General features: G+C 40.4%; 1 protein-coding gene and 1 pseudogene across 4 annotated transcripts in view; one reads left to right on the top strand and one right to left on the bottom strand.

Annotated features, from left to right (window-relative positions):
• TRIT1 (tRNA isopentenyltransferase 1) overlaps positions 1–17,366 on the top strand; it is a 42,332-nt gene that overhangs the window by 3,030 nt on the left and 21,936 nt on the right. Inside the window, exon 1 of one of the 4 annotated variants that reach the window (XM_006098132.3) lies at positions 5,503–5,561. The exons of the other annotated variants lie outside the window; for them this stretch is intronic. The gene's annotated coding sequence lies outside the window, so the exon portion shown is untranslated. Of the gene's footprint in view, positions 1–5,502; positions 5,562–17,366 lie in introns of those variants that run through there. 4 annotated transcript variants of the gene reach the window in all.
• Positions 6,764–7,706, bottom strand: LOC102437915 (annotated as a pseudogene).

Raw genomic sequence — 17,366 nt, 5'->3', positions numbered from 1 at the left:
TATTCTTTTTTCTTTTAATATATTTTATTGATTTTTTACAGAGAGGAAGGGAGAGGAATAGAGAGTTAGAAAAATCGATCAGCTGCCTCCTACGCACCCCCTACTGGGAATGTGCCCGCAACCAAGGTACATGCCCTTGACTGGAATTGAACCCGGGACCCTTCAGTCCAAAGCTGACACTCTAGAACCCTTCAGTCCAAAGCTGAGGGCTAAAAAAATTATTTTAAAATTATTTTTTATTGATTTTTTTTTTTTTTCAGACCAGAGTATGGTAGACGAGAGAGAGAGAGAGAGAGAGAGAGAGAGAGAGAGAGAGAGAGAGAGAACATTGATGTGAGAGCTAAACATCAATTGGATGCTTCCTGCGCACCCTGGAATCGAACTGGCAACCCTTTAGTACACAGGACGACGCCCAATCAGCCAAGCCACACTGGCTAGGGTCCAAGTTTATCTTTTTAAAAACCAACATTTGCATTTTAATAATTTTTTGGAATCCTGTCCAGAATTTTGTATTTCAGAAGTGTACTAGTCAGACCATAGGTAGTGAAGGCCTGGGGACAGGCTAGATGGGGTCAATGGGGAAGAAGGGGACATATGGAATACTTTCGACAATAAAACTTAATTTAAAAAAGTCATTTAACAGTTTTTAAAAAAGTGTACTAGTAACTCAAAAGGGACTGTAAAATACTGCCTTAAATCTTAAATTGTCTTGCACCTCATACTTGGGGTGTCATCCCTTTGTCCTGCCTTAATTGTAGGGTCACCCCAAGGCAACCCTTACCAGGGCAGTTACCATCCAGGGAAAGTGCTTGTTTTTGGTAAACATTGAATTAAGTAAGTGCTTTAAATATTGAGGTCGTTTCTTTGAGGTAAAACTACAATGGAGTGTTAAGGATAGCATGTCTAGGGTGATAATACTGTAATGGAGCCTGATGTGTAATGACTTGCTTCTGTAGCTAGCCATGTAGCATCTGAAGGTCCTCCCTGGCCTCTTGCCTCCCATTCTCATGTGTGTTACTTGTTGAGTGGGAAGTCAGAACTGCTCTCTGAGGGATTACTTATTTAGAGACTCCTGCTAAATCCACTTTCTGTGGATTCTGCATGGTAGATCTGACAAAAGTGAGAAATGACATTTGTGCTTAATTTTCTGAGTTTTCCAAACCCCAGTTTCACAAATTATAGAAACATAAATATTCTCAGTCAGCAGTAAGAGTCTAAATTCAGGGAGGGGAAGGTAATACAATCCCTGTTTTCCAGGATGGAAAAACTGAAGTACAGAAAGATTAAAGAGCAGACTGGAGATCATACTGCAAGACACTTGCACACCTGGGAATTGGATCTGGGCTTTCTAACTCCTGTAGTGTCTCATATATTGCAGGAAGGTGATACTGAAGGTCTTCTTTTCAGTCTGTCTTTTCTTGGCATGTAAATTCAAGGTACAATGCATCGCCTTCAGTGACTGGATGAAACATTGTACTGAGAAACTTGAAGGCACTTGCCAAAAGATGTACAATGACTGTCTGGAAATACAGACCACTAACTGTATGCCAAGAGAAAATAAACAGTGTTCTATTTGGGTTTATAGAGAGGAAGTATCTCTAATGCCTTAGTCCTTCAAGTCCTGTGGAGAAGTAGTAGTCATACATAGGAGCATAGTTCCCTTTGTGTTTGTCTAAACCTACAAGAGGAGAAGCAAATGATTTTTGGCAGTCTGACTAGTAAGCAGGCTATGTGCCATTTAATAGATGTGGAGTTCTACGTTCTTTTTGTCTGCTTTGGGACATAATTTAGGAGCAGTGTTTTGCTTTTTTTTTTTTTTTAACTAAAGGCCTACTGTCTGATAGTGCTCAAGGGAGGTCTGGGATGCATGGGGGAGGGATATGAAGGAGAGATGGGATAGTGGATCACAGTGGCTTATTACTAGGATATGAAATAAAAGTCATGAAAACCTGGTAACCAGAAGAGATGGGGGCTATCTGGAGCAATCTTTTAATAGGACTGAGCCTGATAAGAGGCAAAGAAGGTAATCTCAAATTTTTGACTCATCTAAAATTATGTATGTACTAGAGGCCCAGTGCACGAAATTCATGCGTGTGTGTGTGTGTGTGTGTGTGTGTGTGTGTGTGTGTGTGTGTGTCAGCCCAGTCTGCACCCTCTCCAATCTGGGACATCCCTCTCACAATCCAGGACTGCTGGCTCCCAACCGTTTGCCTGCCTGCCAGCCTGATCACCCCCTAACCACTCCCCTGCCAGCCCGGTCACCCCTAACTGCCCTCCCCTGCCGGCCTGGTCCCCCCCAACTGCCCTCTCCTGCCGGCCTGGTTGCCCCTAACTGCCCTCCCCTGCAGGCCTGGTTGCCCCCAACTGCCCTCCCCTGCTGGCCTGGTCGCCCCTAACTGCCCTCCCCTGCTGGCCTGGTCACCCCCAACTTCCCTCTCCTGCAGGCCTGGTCGCCCCTAACTGTCCTCCCCTGCTGGCCTGGTCGCCCCTAACTGTCCTCCCCTGCAGGTCTGGTCGCCCCCAACTGCCCTCCCCTGCAGGCCATCTTTGATCACATGGTGGTGGCCATCTTGTGTGTTGGAGTGATGGTCACTTTGCATATTACCTCTTTATTATATAGGATGAGTTTCTAAGGTTTCTTGACTCACCTCTATTGTGAGTGAATTTAATTTTCCTTTGCTACAGTATTAAGTGTGGGTGGTTTTTACATATATATTCACTTTTTTTTGCAGCTATGAGAAGAACTTTGTAGTCAAACTTCCTGTGTTATGTAAGGAAGGAGAAATGACTCCTGGCCAAATGGAAAACTATTGGGGAGCATAGATAAGACTTGCAGATTCATATTTGTGAGCATGAGTGCTGTCCTCATGTTTCACTTGAAACAGCTCCACTTCTAAAAAGGATATATGTTTGAGGAGTAAAAGTTATTTGAGGTGTATAGGAATTCACCTACATGCTCTGTATGTACTCTAGTATGGCTTAATCTAATTGGTTTTGGTTTTGCGTGTAGTTTGTTGAATAAATTTGAATCAGACCAGTGCCCCGTTTGTCTCTTTGGTTACCTTTGGAGCCCTGCTGGAGCCTCACCACTGCTCCCTTCTCATTGTGGCAGCAGGAGTTCAAGCTCTTAGCACCGTATCATGAATAATAATAACAATACTGAAAATAGCAGTAATATATATACACACACACACACACACACACACACACACTACAGGCCCGATGCACGTAAGTTGTGCAAAGTCCCCTGCTGCCGCAGCAGCTGCGTCGGCCCCCACCGTGGCTTCGTCTGGAAGGACATCTGGTCTAATTATCATATTATGCTTTTATTATTATAGATTATTATAGATAACAGACACTGTTCTAAAAGTTTGACATATATTATCTCATTTAATATTCTCACCATAACCTTATGAGGTAGGCACTATAATAATCTCATCCCTACCAAAAATTGCTATCTTGAACTGTCATCTCCATGCTATTCTATGTTTTCTTCTCCACCTCCTCCTATTTGTTTATCCATTTGTCCTTCATCCCATTCTTTTCCTTTATCCCACGGTATACATTTCATCAGGCAGAGAAGGAAGAAGAATATTCTCTCTCTCTCTCTCTCTTTTTTTTTTGGTTAATCCTCACCCAAGGATATCTTTCCATTTTAGAGAGGGTGTTAGGGAGGGGGAGAGCAGAGAGAAACATTAATGTGAGAGAGACACATCAATTGGTTGCCTTACGCACATGCTCGACTGGGGCCGGAGATCGAGCCCAGGACCTGTCAGTTCCCAGGCCAGTGCCCCATCCACTGAGCCAAACCAGCCAGGGCGGGAGAAGAATACTCTTGACAAAAGAACAGCATGAGCAAAGTAAAAAGAGTAAAAAAAATGCATGGTATGTTTTCAAGGAGTGACCAGCAACTATCTGGCATCTAGGATACTTGAGAGACAGCTGTAGGAGGTCAAACTAAAAATATAGACTCTTAGAACAAATTTTAGAGGCCATTGAAAGCATGCTATGGAATTTTGGGTTTTAAATAGGGAAGTGATAGTAAATCTGTGTCATAAGGTAACTCCACTGGCTGGGTGGAGAGATGAACAGTTTAGGATTCAGTTATGTTAGCCTGGGTGTGAAAGAGGCTGGAGTTGGGTTGTGGCTAAGGATAGTAGGTAACCATTTTGTCATTTTGGAGACAGACTAATAGGATTTTGGTTATTGAAATGGGAGCATTTTGAAACAAAATGATAGAGAACAAAAGCCTTTAAAAATATTTTTATTGAGTTCAGAGAGGAAGGGCGATGGAGAGAGGGATAAAAACGTCAATGATGAGAGAGAACCATCAATCTGCTGCCTCCTGCATGTCCCACACTGGGGATCGAGTCTGCAACCTGGGCATGTGCCCTGACTGGGAATCTAACGGTGACTTCCTGGTTTATAGGTCGATACTCAACCACTGAGCCTCAACAACTGGGCACAAAAGCCTTTTTTATGTTTGGAAAAAAGGATACATGCTTATTGGGAAAAAATCCAGATAACACTAAAAAGTACAAAGGAAATATCACTATGTCTTTGCATCCAGAGATAATCATTTTAATATTTTGATGCACATCCTTCCAGACATTTATCTATGTATTTATATGCACATGTGTATGTGTGTTTTTTCCCCTAATTTTTAATTGAAATATACACATAAAATTTACCCTCTTACTATTTTTAAGTGTACAGGTCAATGGTATTAAATGCATTCATAATGTTGTGTAACCATCTCCACCATCCATCTTCATAACTTTTTTCATGTTGTAAAACTGAAACTCTATACTTATTAAACAACTAGGGGCCTAGTGCATGAATTCGTGCACCTTGAAAGGAACTGTGGGCTGCGAGGCTGCAGTGGGCACAGGGATGGGTCTCGGCCCATCCTCCGCGCCCCCGCCCGGCCCCTCCTGCCGTGGCCCCTGATCTCCTCTCTGCCGGAAGCCCCACTCCCGCCGCCACTGCTCCCATGCTCTGATGAGGCCAGCCCTGCTCACTCTCGCGGACTGTGCCAGCAGCGGGTGTGAGCGGTGGCTGCTACCCTTATCGCCCCTCAGGAGCGGGGGAGGTGGAGAAGCCCTCAGGGGCAATCGGGAGCCACCTCTCGCACCTGCTGATGGAGCTGAGCCATCGGGACCTGGCGCTGGGTGCTGGCAGTGGGTGCGGGTGTGAGCGGGGTTGATGCTGGCAGCAGGTGCGAGCGCCCGGGTGGGACCTCGGCCTGCGGGAGCAAAGAATTTTCCATAACCACCAGAGGCTGATCCTGATGACAGTGATCGGCGCCCCGCTTGGTCTGGCGCCCTCGCTCACCTGCTCCACTATCCTGCCGTGGCCGATGCCCGCCATGTTCCGCGCGGGCCCCCTGGTGGTCAGCGCAAGTCATAGAGAGCGGTTGTTTGGTTGTTCCGCCATTCGGTCTGTTTCCATGTTAGCCTTTTATTATATAGGGTAATGCTCCATTTTCCTTTCTTCCAGCCCTTGGCAACCACCATACAACTTTCTGTGTCTATGATTTTGACTACTCTTAAGTACTTCATGTAAGTGGAATGATACAGTATTTGTGTCTTTTGTGACTGGCTTATTTCACTTAGCATAATTTCCCTAAGTTTTGTCCATGTGTATGTGTTTTTATGTAAATTGATGCATATATTTCATGCTGTTCTGTGTCTTGTTTATTTTTCCCCCTCTTAGCAGTATGTTATAGATATCTTTATGTATTAATGTATACAAGTCTACATCAGTGGTCTCAATCTGGGTTAATTTTGCCATTCAGGGAACACTTAGATCGAACCCACAACTTTGGTCAATTAGGATGATTCTCTAACCAACTGAGCTACTTGGCCAGGGCATACCAGCACTGTTTTTGAAAGACTATCCTTTTTCCATTGAATTACCTTTGCACCTTTGTTAAAAACCGATTGACTGTATTTGTGTGGGGCTATTTCTATTCTGTTCCATTGACCTATGTCTGTTCTTTTGCCAATATCACATTTTCTTGATTACTATAGCTTTATAATAAGTCTTGAAATTGGATAGCAAAGCTCTCTGTCTACATTATTGTTTTAATTTTTGTGTAGAATTCAGGTGTATCATAATTCATGTAACCAGATTTCTACTGAAGGACATTTAGAGGGTTCTTCTGTTTTTTGCTGTAATAAATGATGCTAAGATGAACATCTTTGCACATACATCTTTTTGTATGATTCTCTTCAGGGTAAATTCATAGGATGAGAGGATGTATACATTATTTTTCTTCTTCCACTTTTCTAAGGCATTTATTAGAGGGTATACTTTTTTTTCCTTTTTGGTTAATCCTCACCTGAGGATATTTTTCCATTGATTTTAGATAGAGTGGAAGGGGAAAGAGAGAAACATCGATGTGAGAGAGAAAAACATTGATGTGAGAGAGACACATCAATTGGTTGCCTCCTGTACTTGGGATCCAGTCTGCAACCCAGATATGTGCCTTTGCCTGGGAATTGAACCTTGACTCTGGTACGCAGGTTAATGCTCTAATCACTGGGCACACAGGCCAGGGTTAACTTTTTTATTTTTTAGGAATTCAACTTTTCCAATTTTTATTCATAAAATTAAAACAGCAACAGTAGGTTTACAGAGGTACATATCAATAACAGAACAGGAAGGAAATGAAATATTCTAGAGACATCTTGAAAAGTCTCAAAGGAATATACACCAGGCTAAAAATCTACAGCTAAACTGGTTGTACAACAGGTTACATTTATTCCTGCATTTTCTAAATGAGTTCTTCCTTATATTTGCCTTTCTCTTTTCCAATTTGTCGAGATTTGGCTTTGCGTTCAAGAATTTTTTCCTGATTTTTGTCCAGTTTTAGCCTGGTGATAGCCACCTTGCTCAGATGAATACCCATGTGGACAGTGTGTTGTTAGCCTTCTCACGCTGCACCCGCTCGATGTAGATGACCTGTTTCTTTCTGTACACCCTTACTACAGGCTGACCTTTGTAGTGTCCTCAAACCACCTGGACCTCCTCATCCTTGTGGATGGGCAAGGAGCAGACGTTGTACTTCTGCCGCAGCTCCTTGGAGAGCGGGGACAACATGATCATCTCCTAGTGCATGTGTGAGGGGACATTGAAGCGTGTTTGCAGTTTTTGGTGCGGTCCGAGGTGACCAAAGGGTTGAGCTTTATGGTTACCATCTACCTGGTGCTAGAAGTGCTCTACATAACTAACCATTTTAAAATGAACAATTCAGTGGTATTTAGTGCATCCACAATGTTGTACAACCACTACCTCTATCTAGTTCCAAAATGTGTCCATCACCCCAAAAGAAAACCCTGTAGCTATTAAGCAGTTACTCCCTATTCCCCTTTCTCTTCAGCCCCTAACAACCACCAATCTGCTTTCTGGTTTGTTTTGTTTGTTTGTTTTTGTTTTTTGTTTTTACCTATTTTGGATATTTAATATAAATGGGATCATACAATATACAACCTTTCATCTGGCTTCTTCACTTGTAGTTATTTGTACTTCATTCCTTTTTATGGTTGAATATGTCATTGTATATAGAACACAATTTGTCCATCTAATGATGGAGATTAACACCTTTAGGCTGTTGTGCATAGTGCTGCTGTGAATATGTGTACATGTATACATGTGTACATGTATTTCTTTTCAGTTATTTTTGGCCTATGCCTACGAATGGAATTGCTGGGTCATATGGTAATTCTATGTTTAACTTTTTGAGAAACTGCCAAACTCTTTTTACACAGTGGCTACACCATTTTACATCCCCACCAGCAATCTATGAAGATACCAATTTCTCCACATCTTTTCCAACACTTATTTTCCTTTAAAAAAAATTATAACCATCCTATTGGGTGTGAAAGTGGTGTCTCATTGTGGTTTTCATTTCCATTTCCTTAATGACTAATGATGTTGGGCATCTTTTCATGTGTTTGTTGGCCATATGTATATTTGGAGACTAGGTCCTTTGCTCGTTTTTAAACTGGGTTGTTGTTTTTTGTTGAGATGCACACATTATATTTTGATACATATTGCCAGACTGCTTTAAAAAAGGTTTCAACCAGCTGTATGTCTGTTTCCCCTCACCCTTGCAATTTGTGGATTACCTGTCTCTTTCATTGTCAGTCTGGTAAACAAGAAATGGGTTTCATTTCTTAGGTTAATTGTTTTTTTTTAAGGGTACATTGACCATTTGTGTTTTTTATGTTTTGAATTTCCTGTTCATTCCTGTTGTGTCCACTTCTATATAATCGTTTTTATTCTTGTATTTATTGATTTGGAAGAGCTTTTTGTGTATTGCAAGTAATAACCCTTTGTATAATCTCATGTATCAGAAGTATTTTTTTAGTTGGTCACTTGTCTTTTGACTTTTATGATCCTTTTTGCCATATAAAAGTTTTAAATTAGTATATTCTTGTCCAGTTTTTAGGAGTACAAGTTATTTTAACATTCTTTCAGAAAGAGTTCTTGTCTGAAATTTATAATTCATTTAACTGTTGGAACGTACAGATGTAAATAAAAAATGATGTTGATTCTCTAGTGTAAATGAAGATATACCCAGGGCCTCTTTGTCTTCACTGTGCATTCCTGTTGCTCTTCTTTGTGGAGTTCCTTACACAAACGTCTAGGTAATTGCAGGTGAAATATGGGATTCTATAGGTATGGGTACCTTTGGTTAACTACCCAGTCAGTTTCCTTGATTTTTTTTTTGAGGGGGGAAGGTGATTAGTTTATATCTTGTTGCATAGCACAATACTTGTCACAGTGGTTCTCGCCTCCAGCTGCACATTGGATTCACCTGGAGAGCATTAAAAAACACTGATGCAAAAATAAAATTATACACACAGACACACACACACACACACACACACACACACTGATGCCAAGGCTTATAATATTCAGTAAATATCCATTAGAAATAGATGATTTATTTAACTCTTCAGCTGCCAGTATTTTTCCTAATTTATAGTTAATCTTTTTTTTTTTTAAATTGTATTTTATTTTATTTTTTTAAATATATTTTATTGATTTTTTACAGAGAGGAAGGGAGAGAGATAGAGAGTCAGAAACATCGATGAGAGAGAAACATCGATCAGCTGCCTCCTGCACATCCCCCACTGGGGATGTGCCCGCAACCCAGGTACATGCCCTTGACCAGAATCGAACCCGGGACCCTTCAGTCCGCAGGCCGACGCTCTATCCACCGAGCCAAACCGGTTTCGGCAATATAGTTAATCTTTATTATTTACTAGGTTTTAGTCCAGCTTTCCCACTAACTCACTGAATATATAACTGTGGACAGGTTACCCTCTCTGGGCTTTAGTTCCCTCTTCGGATATCTTAGATAGGGGAAACTGATTGGATTAGTCCAGGGATGGGCAGACTTTCTGTTAAGGTCCAGGTAGTAAATAATTTAGGCTTTGTGGGCCATATGCTGTTTGTCTGTCACTGTGTCTAAAGCTCCTTTCAGCTCTGGTATTTTGTGGTTCTCTTTTAAACCCTAGGCAGGGGTCTCAATACAAAGAGCCAAGGAAAATCTTGGTTAGCCTCCACCGATTAAATATAGATAATATCAGGCACTCATATAGTGCTTACCATCTGCTTGACACTATTCTAAAAGCCTTAAGTCTCAGAGTAACCCAGTGAAGATTATAGGTGAGAAAACTTGAGGCAAAGAAAAATTAGATACTTAAATAACTTGCCAGATAATGGCTATAGTTGGATAGTAGAGCCAGAATTTGAACCCAGGCATTCTGCCTTCATTATACTCTACTGCCTCTCCCTAACTTAGATGTAGACCTCCAAATAATGGAGCACTTCAGCTATTATACTCTATCACAGGTATCATAAGATAAAATATCACTGAAACCATCAAAAATGGGCAATCCTTCAACATATAACTGAGATTAAAAAAAAATGGGCAATCATGAGGCTGTAAAGATGGCCATAGAATAGAAACATTATTATTATTTAAAATTTTAAAAAATTTTTATTTTTAGATAGAGGAAGGGGGGAGAAAGAGAGAGAAACAGAAACATTGATTTGTTCTACTTATTTATTCATTCATTGGACACATAGCATTGTCTATTGAATATTTCCATCTTTCTATTACATTTACTCTTTTTTATTAAACTTATTGGGTAACATTGGTTAATAAAATTATAAAGGTTTCAAGTGTACAGTTGTATGATACATCATCTGTATATTGTTATCCTTAGCATAGGATCTAGCAATCTGTACCTCAGACACTCAGACCTTCTTCTGTCACTGTGTATTTGACCCCCTTTACCCTTTACTACACCACCCTCACCCTCCTTCCCTCCAGTAACCACCTTACTGTTGTCTGTGACTATGAGTTTGTGTTTGTTTTGCCTTTTGTCATACTAACTCTTGAGAACCTTGAAAGGGGTCCAGGGTATGATAACTGTATTCTCAGTCGCTGGAATTTAATTTCATTTTAGTAGGAATTCAGTACTTCAAGTGAGCAAATAGACCAGAGTAAAAGAGGTATAAATTCTGTTAGTATGAGGCCGCTGCAACAGTTTGTATTATAGGGAGAGCATCCAGGCTTTAGTCCTGTCTCTACTACCAGTCAATTATATGGACAGGGGAGCCCTCTCAGCTTTAGTATTATCAAGTATAAAATTTCAGGGGATTGGACTAGATTAGTGATGGCGAACCTTTTGAGCTCGGTGTGTCAGCATTTTGAAAAACCCTAACTTAACTCTGGTGCCGTGTCACATATATAAATTTTTTGATATTTGCAACCATGGTAAAACAAAGATGTATATTTTTATATTTATTTTATATATTTAAATACCATTTAACAAAGAAAAATCAACCCAAAAAATGAGTTCGCGTGTCACGCGTGTCATAGGTTCGCCATCACTGGACTAGATGGATGATTTCTGAATTTCTGAAAAATGTGCCAATTTTGCATTCTCTGCCCTACATCTTATTTAGATGTAAAAATGTTGCAAATTCCTTTTACCACTTGGTAAGATTGATGCTCTGGAAGAATGCATCACATAAATCTTATGTATGCACTTCTCAGTTTGAGAAGCATGGCCTTATATTATTATTGTAGTCCCTTTCCCCTTAGAGACAGGCATAGGAAGAATACAGGCCATGATCTGCACTATAAATTCCAAACCACTCCTCTCACCAGACTGACTGAACAAGTCAGGTACAGGTTCTCCCACTTATTGAGCATCTTAATCCGTCTGATATATTCAGCAGGTCTGCAGTTGAATTTTTGCCAAACAAAGCTAAAAAGGAGTAGTTGCTTGCCATGATGTTCCTGCAGCTAATTCATTCTAACATCATAAAGTGTAAATTTTTACAAAACTCATCCTTTTATTAAGAAATAAAAGCCAAGACACTGACCTTTTCCCTACTCTTTAATTTCTCTTCAGTTGAATAATCAAATTCAAATTCCTTTAATCAAAAAGGAAAATCAACTTTCTGGGAAGCGCCAACATCCTTTAAACAAATAATTGTTTCTTTTACCCTCCTTTGCCAAAACTTTTTTTTCTGAAGCTTGGACTATTAGAAGGGATGTTAGATGTGAGGACCTTGAGGTTTCAGGAGAGAAAGTTGACTTCCCAAAGTCACAAGCTGATTTGTACAGAACAGAGAGAAGTAATATAGTGGAAAAAGAACACTGACTGTAAAATCGATTCATAGTTTGCCTTTGCCACTAACTAGCTGTGTGAATTTGGGCAGGTTACCTAATGTGTCTAATTTCTATTTCCTCATTGATAAAACGAGGGCAATGTAACTTCATAGGATGTGAAACTCAGCATAGGATCTAGCAATCTGTACCCAGTATTCGTTGAGTATATTCTATGTATGAGGCTCTGTGCTGAGGCTAGAGATAAAGTACACCATTTCTTCATTCAGAGCTTGTAGTCGAGTGGGGGAGATAGAAATATTTTAAAGTTTTGTACAATAAGTTCTGTGATAGAGGTAAATGCAGGCTACTATGGCAGACAGAGGGCAAGTACAGCTGGGGAGTCATCTCAAGGCAGGCTTTCGTTGGGAAGTAATGCTAAAGAGTGTGGGGCTGGTTGAGATCAGGCTGTGGTGGACATAAATTTGAGCGGTTATACTCTAAAGGTAAGAAGATCAATGAGGAAGCTAATAGGATAGTCTAGTTGAGAAATCATGAAGCCTTCAATTGATTTAATGGCAGTGGGAAATGTGGTAATGGTGATGTGATAAACTTTGAGATAATTTTAGGAACTAGTATAGGTAGAAGTTGAGACAGATTGGAACTGGGATGAGGGAGACAGATACTAGGATCACTTCAGAGTATTTAGTTTGATTATCTAGGTCAGTGGTCGGCAAACTCATTAGTCAACAGAGCCAGATAGCAACAGTACTTCTTCAGAATAGACTCGCCCAGGCCGAAATCCGACTTCTGTGCATGGGCCACGAAGTTTCAATTGCACTGTACGCGTGCCCGCACGTGGTATTTTGTGGAAGAGCTACACTCAAGGGGCCAAAGAACCGCATGTGGCTCTCGAGCCGCAGTTTGCCGACCAGGGATCTGGGTGGTTCACTCAAGTATGGCTGGGAAGGTAAGGAATTCAATTTTGGGCATATCAGGTTTCAGGTGCCTGTTTGGAGTGATGATGATGATGATGATGGTGCTAGCTAGCTAACATTTATTGACTGTTTCTTTTTTTTTTTTAATATATTTTTTATTGATTTTTTACAGAGAAGAAGGGAGAGGGATAGAGAGTTAGAAACATCCATGAGAGAGATGGATCAGCTGCCTCCTGCACGCCCCCCAGTGGGGATGTGCCCGCAACCAAGGTACATGCCCTTGACCGGAATCGAACCTGGGACCCTTGAGTCCGCAGGCAGACGCTCTAGCCACTGAGCCAAACCGGTTCGGCAATTGACTGTTTCTTATAGGGCAGGCCCTATATCAGGGGTGGACAAACTTTTTGACTCGAGGGCCACAATGGGTTCTTAAACTGGACCAGAGGGCCGGAACAAAAGCATGGATGGAGTGTTTGTGTGAACTAATATAAATTCAAAGTAAACATCATTACATAAAAGGGTATGGTCTTTTTTTTTTTTAGTTTTATTCATTTCAAATGGGCCGGATCCGGCCCGTGGGCCGTAGTTTGCCCACGGCTGCCCTATACCATATGCTTTGCATGTATTAATTATTTAATTTTCACAGTTACCTTTTGAGGTTATATTTAAGATTATCCTCACTCTGTAAATAAGAAATCTGAGGCACAGAGATTAAATAAGTTACATTGACCAAGTTTCCATAGCTAGTAAGTGGTTTAGCCAGAACTTAAATCCAGGAAACCTGGTTCTTGAGTCCTTACTGTTAACCACTTCACTATATTATATGCCTCTCATTGATGATGGGGATGTTCATTAAGCAGTTAAATATCCAGGCCTGGCATGGCAACATGAGAGAGAACTAGGTTGCAAATATGGATTTGGGGAATTATGAGCACAAGTAGAAGCCATGAATGTCACCCAGAGAAAGTTTATAGTATAGAAATGGCAGGTAGATGCCCTAAAAATTAGTCAAATATATTCTTGAGTAGCGATCAATGTTGATAATGTAAAGGAGCTGTTTATAAGTAAAATTGATAAGAGAATGATGGCTAAGGTTACTTCATATGAGATTGTGTTACTGCCCATAGGGCACCAGTTAATGCATATTGTTCCCATGACAGACATTGCTAATTGAGCAGTGGCTGGCCTCAGTAAAGGAATCAGGAAGGGCTAGTGAGATAGGAGGAAAAGCTAGAGAGATTAGTGCAGTTGAAGCCCCAAAGGAGAAGGATTTATGAAGGAGAGGGAGCTCAATAGTACCAGATTGTGTTTTCCTTTTCATGACATGTTTTGGGAGCTTAGTGGAAAAGTGTTATATTTGGCAGTCAGATTCATTAGTGATCTCAGAGAGTGTGATATCAATGGAGCTGGGGGTGGGTGTAGGCAGCTATGATTATATTGATCCATAATCCAAGATTGTGGTTTCAATGCAGTTGTAATCCATAGAGGTAAGAAAGTGATAGAAGGACTTCAGGATCTAATTTGGTTGGGAAGGAAATGAAGTCAAAAGAGGAAGATAACTTGGAGGGAAGGAACCAAACTGGGGGGACAGTGGGGGGAAGCTGCTTTTATAGTGGAACCTTGGTTCTCAAACTTAATTCGTTCAGAAAGACTGTTCGAGAAGTGAATTGTTCTAAAACTGAATAATTTTCCCCATTAGAAATAATATAAATTGAATTAATCCATTCCAGACCCCCAAATGATTCTCTGTTTTAACCTTTCTTATATACAGTACATATCTAATGTACTGTTTAGTCTATAAATAAAAACTTCTTACCTTTGTAGAACCATCCCCTGCTAGCCTTAAATGAATTTTTAATATATCACTGCCTCTGAGATGCTATCACTGGCTAGCTACTTTTTGTTTATCCAAACAACAGTTTTCCTACCTATTCATTTGCATATGATTCTTGTTTTGTGAGCACTTTCACACCTTTAGCAACATTATGTCTTAAAATTGTGCTAATCATTGATTTAGCCAGCAACAAAAGCATTCTCTCCTTTGTTGCCTGAGAGATGCTTTTTGTGATGCTGAGGTTGTCAGGTCGAAAACTGAAGTTTTGGTCAACAACCGAGAGACATTTTTTTCTGTGAACCACTTGGTCGAGAACCCAATTGTTCGAGATGGGAGACGTTCAAGAAACGAGGTTTGACTGTACTCTTGCTTGTAAAAGGCTGTATTGGGGTATCAGAGCCAGCCAGCACTCAGACAGAGCTCGCTGATCTGCCCAGTGCCCAGGATGCTGTTAATTAGCACACTCATTAGGGCCACCCTACAGCATGAGTTGGATCTTGGCTGTATACATAGAAATTTTGGTGAGTTTTTCCAGGGTGAAATTTCTTTGGATCAGGGTTTTTCAACTTTCGGGCTGTTGATAGTTTTGGGCTGGATAAATCTTTGATGTGGGCATGGGAAGTTGTCCTATGCATTGTAGGTTGTTGAGTAGCATCCCTGGCCTCTACCCATTGGAGGCCAGCAGTGCCCCCACCTCCGTAGTTGTGACAGCCAGAAATGTTTCCAGACATTGCAGATATCCCCTGGTGGACAGATTCACTCCTGGTTTACAGTCACAACTCTAGATTCTTCTGGTTTTCCTCTAGGTCTTTTATAGATTTCCCTCACCTTCATTAACCCCTCTAGGCACTTCACCTCTGTTGGCTTGGAGAGTTGAGTTATTTCAGGCTTGTGACCTTTTCCCAAAAAATTTTCAGGCTGGAAATAAACCCTCACTAGAGGTGAGACAAAGAGGTATATTTCCCTATAAGTAAGTAGCCAGTTAGATACCTAAACCATTAAATGTTTTGGGGTTGTGGTATTTAGAAAAGAGTGTATAGTCAAACTTTAATAACTCTCATAAACTTTTATATCTCTTATCTCCTTGTACTACATTATTTGTATCTGTGTTTCTTACTAGCCTGGACTCCTTGAGGACAGGTATCCTTTCTTAATCTTTGCATACCAAACATCTTGCAGGGTGCCTGGCACATAGTAGATACTCAGTGAATGTTTGCTGAAATGTCAGTTATGTTGATAATTAGCTAAGTAGCTTAAACCTATAATTTTTCAGTGTCTCAGTTATCAGGCCTCACAAAGAGGCCAGAGTTCCCTTAATATTGTCAAATTCTGATTTGTGCTGAGAGAGTTATTTTATCCAGTAATTTCTATGTACACAGATCTCAGGTGTCTTCTGGAAGAATGGGAAATGGAATAGAATGACTTGCTGCCTTTTGAAAGATACCACAGGTCCTTTTAGCTCTACCTGGCACCCAGGGCTGACTGTTCTATAGGTAGAGTCACACTGAAAAATATAATTGAAGCCCTAGCTGGTTTGACTTAGTGGATAGAGTGTCGGCCTGTGGACTGAAGGGTCCCAGGTTCGATTCTGGTCAAGGGCACATGCCCGAGTTGTGGACTCAATCTCGGGTGGGGGCAGCTGATCCATGATTCTCTTTCATCATTGATGTTTCTCTCCCTTTCTCTCTGAAATCAATAAAAATATATTTTAAAATACATATATAATTGAAGCTGGAAAATAGGGTAAATGTAAGACAGTCAGCTACAAATCTAACCTATTTTATTGGATGAATGTTTTCTAGGCAGCTAATGAAATTATGAGCCCAATTGTGGCATCTACAATATAAGTATCTTTATAGACCAAAAGTAACATTTACAAAATTGATTGGGGGTTTTTTTGGTTTGTTTACATATTTACTCTTAGTGCAAATGTGTAAAATATTGCCGTGTTTTTGCTTTTTGGCTGAGCATTGATTTTAATTGATAGATAATGTACACCATAACATGAATAATTAATTCATAACTGTACATACAGTTCAGTAAATAGTGACACTAAAATTATTTCCCATCCTCCCTATGCTGTTGTGATAATAGTAGTGGTAGTGGTCTTAATATAAGTAGTTATATAAAACTCTTATGTAGCATTTACGGTGTGCCAAGCAAAATAAGTGCTTTACATATATTAACTCATTTAACCCACATAACAACCCTATGAGGTAGATACTATCATCCTCATTTTACTGATGAGGGATTGAATCACAGAGAGGTTAGTAAGTGACCACTCCCAAGTACAAATAACTAGTAAGTGGCAGGGCTAGGAATTGATCTGAGGCAGTCTGGCGCCAGGGTCTTTCCTTCTAACTATTTTACTGTACTGTACTTATATGACACCCATATAAGTAAAGGGAAATGTGAGATAAAAAATGCTTTTAACATCATTGTGGGCTCTATGGAACTTATTATTTGTTCATTCAGTGCTCCCTGTAGAATCAGTGATTACAGAGAGAACATTTAATTTCAAAGCATTCATCCCTCCTTTCAAACTAGTATTTTCAGATTTGTTCTCCATCTGAGAACTTGCATTTAGAAAAAGTACACTTGAACTTTTTAGTTTAATTGGCAGATCAAGAGCTTGCAGATGGGATATATTGCCTTTCAGTATTTATTTATTTATTTAAAAATATGTATTGATTACAGAGGAAGGGAGAGGGAGAGAAAGATAGAAATGTCAATGATGAGAGAGAATCATTAATCGACTGCCTCCTACTGGGGATTGAGCCCGCAACCTGGGCATGTACCCTGACTGGGAATGGAAATGTGACCTCCTGGGTTATGCATGGGTCAGTGCTCAACCACTGAGCCACACTTGCTGGGCTTGCCTTTGAGTATTTAGACTATTATATAAGAACTCTTATTGTAGCATTTATGGTGTGCCAAGCAGTAATTTGGATATCAC

This window comes from Myotis lucifugus, unplaced genomic scaffold (assembly GCF_000147115.1).
Source record: "Myotis lucifugus unplaced genomic scaffold, Myoluc2.0 scaffold_222, whole genome shotgun sequence".
NCBI lineage: Eukaryota > Metazoa > Chordata > Mammalia > Chiroptera > Vespertilionidae > Myotis > Myotis lucifugus.
Note: the sequence above shows the minus strand (reverse complement) of the source record. Positions and strands in the feature narration are given on the sequence as shown.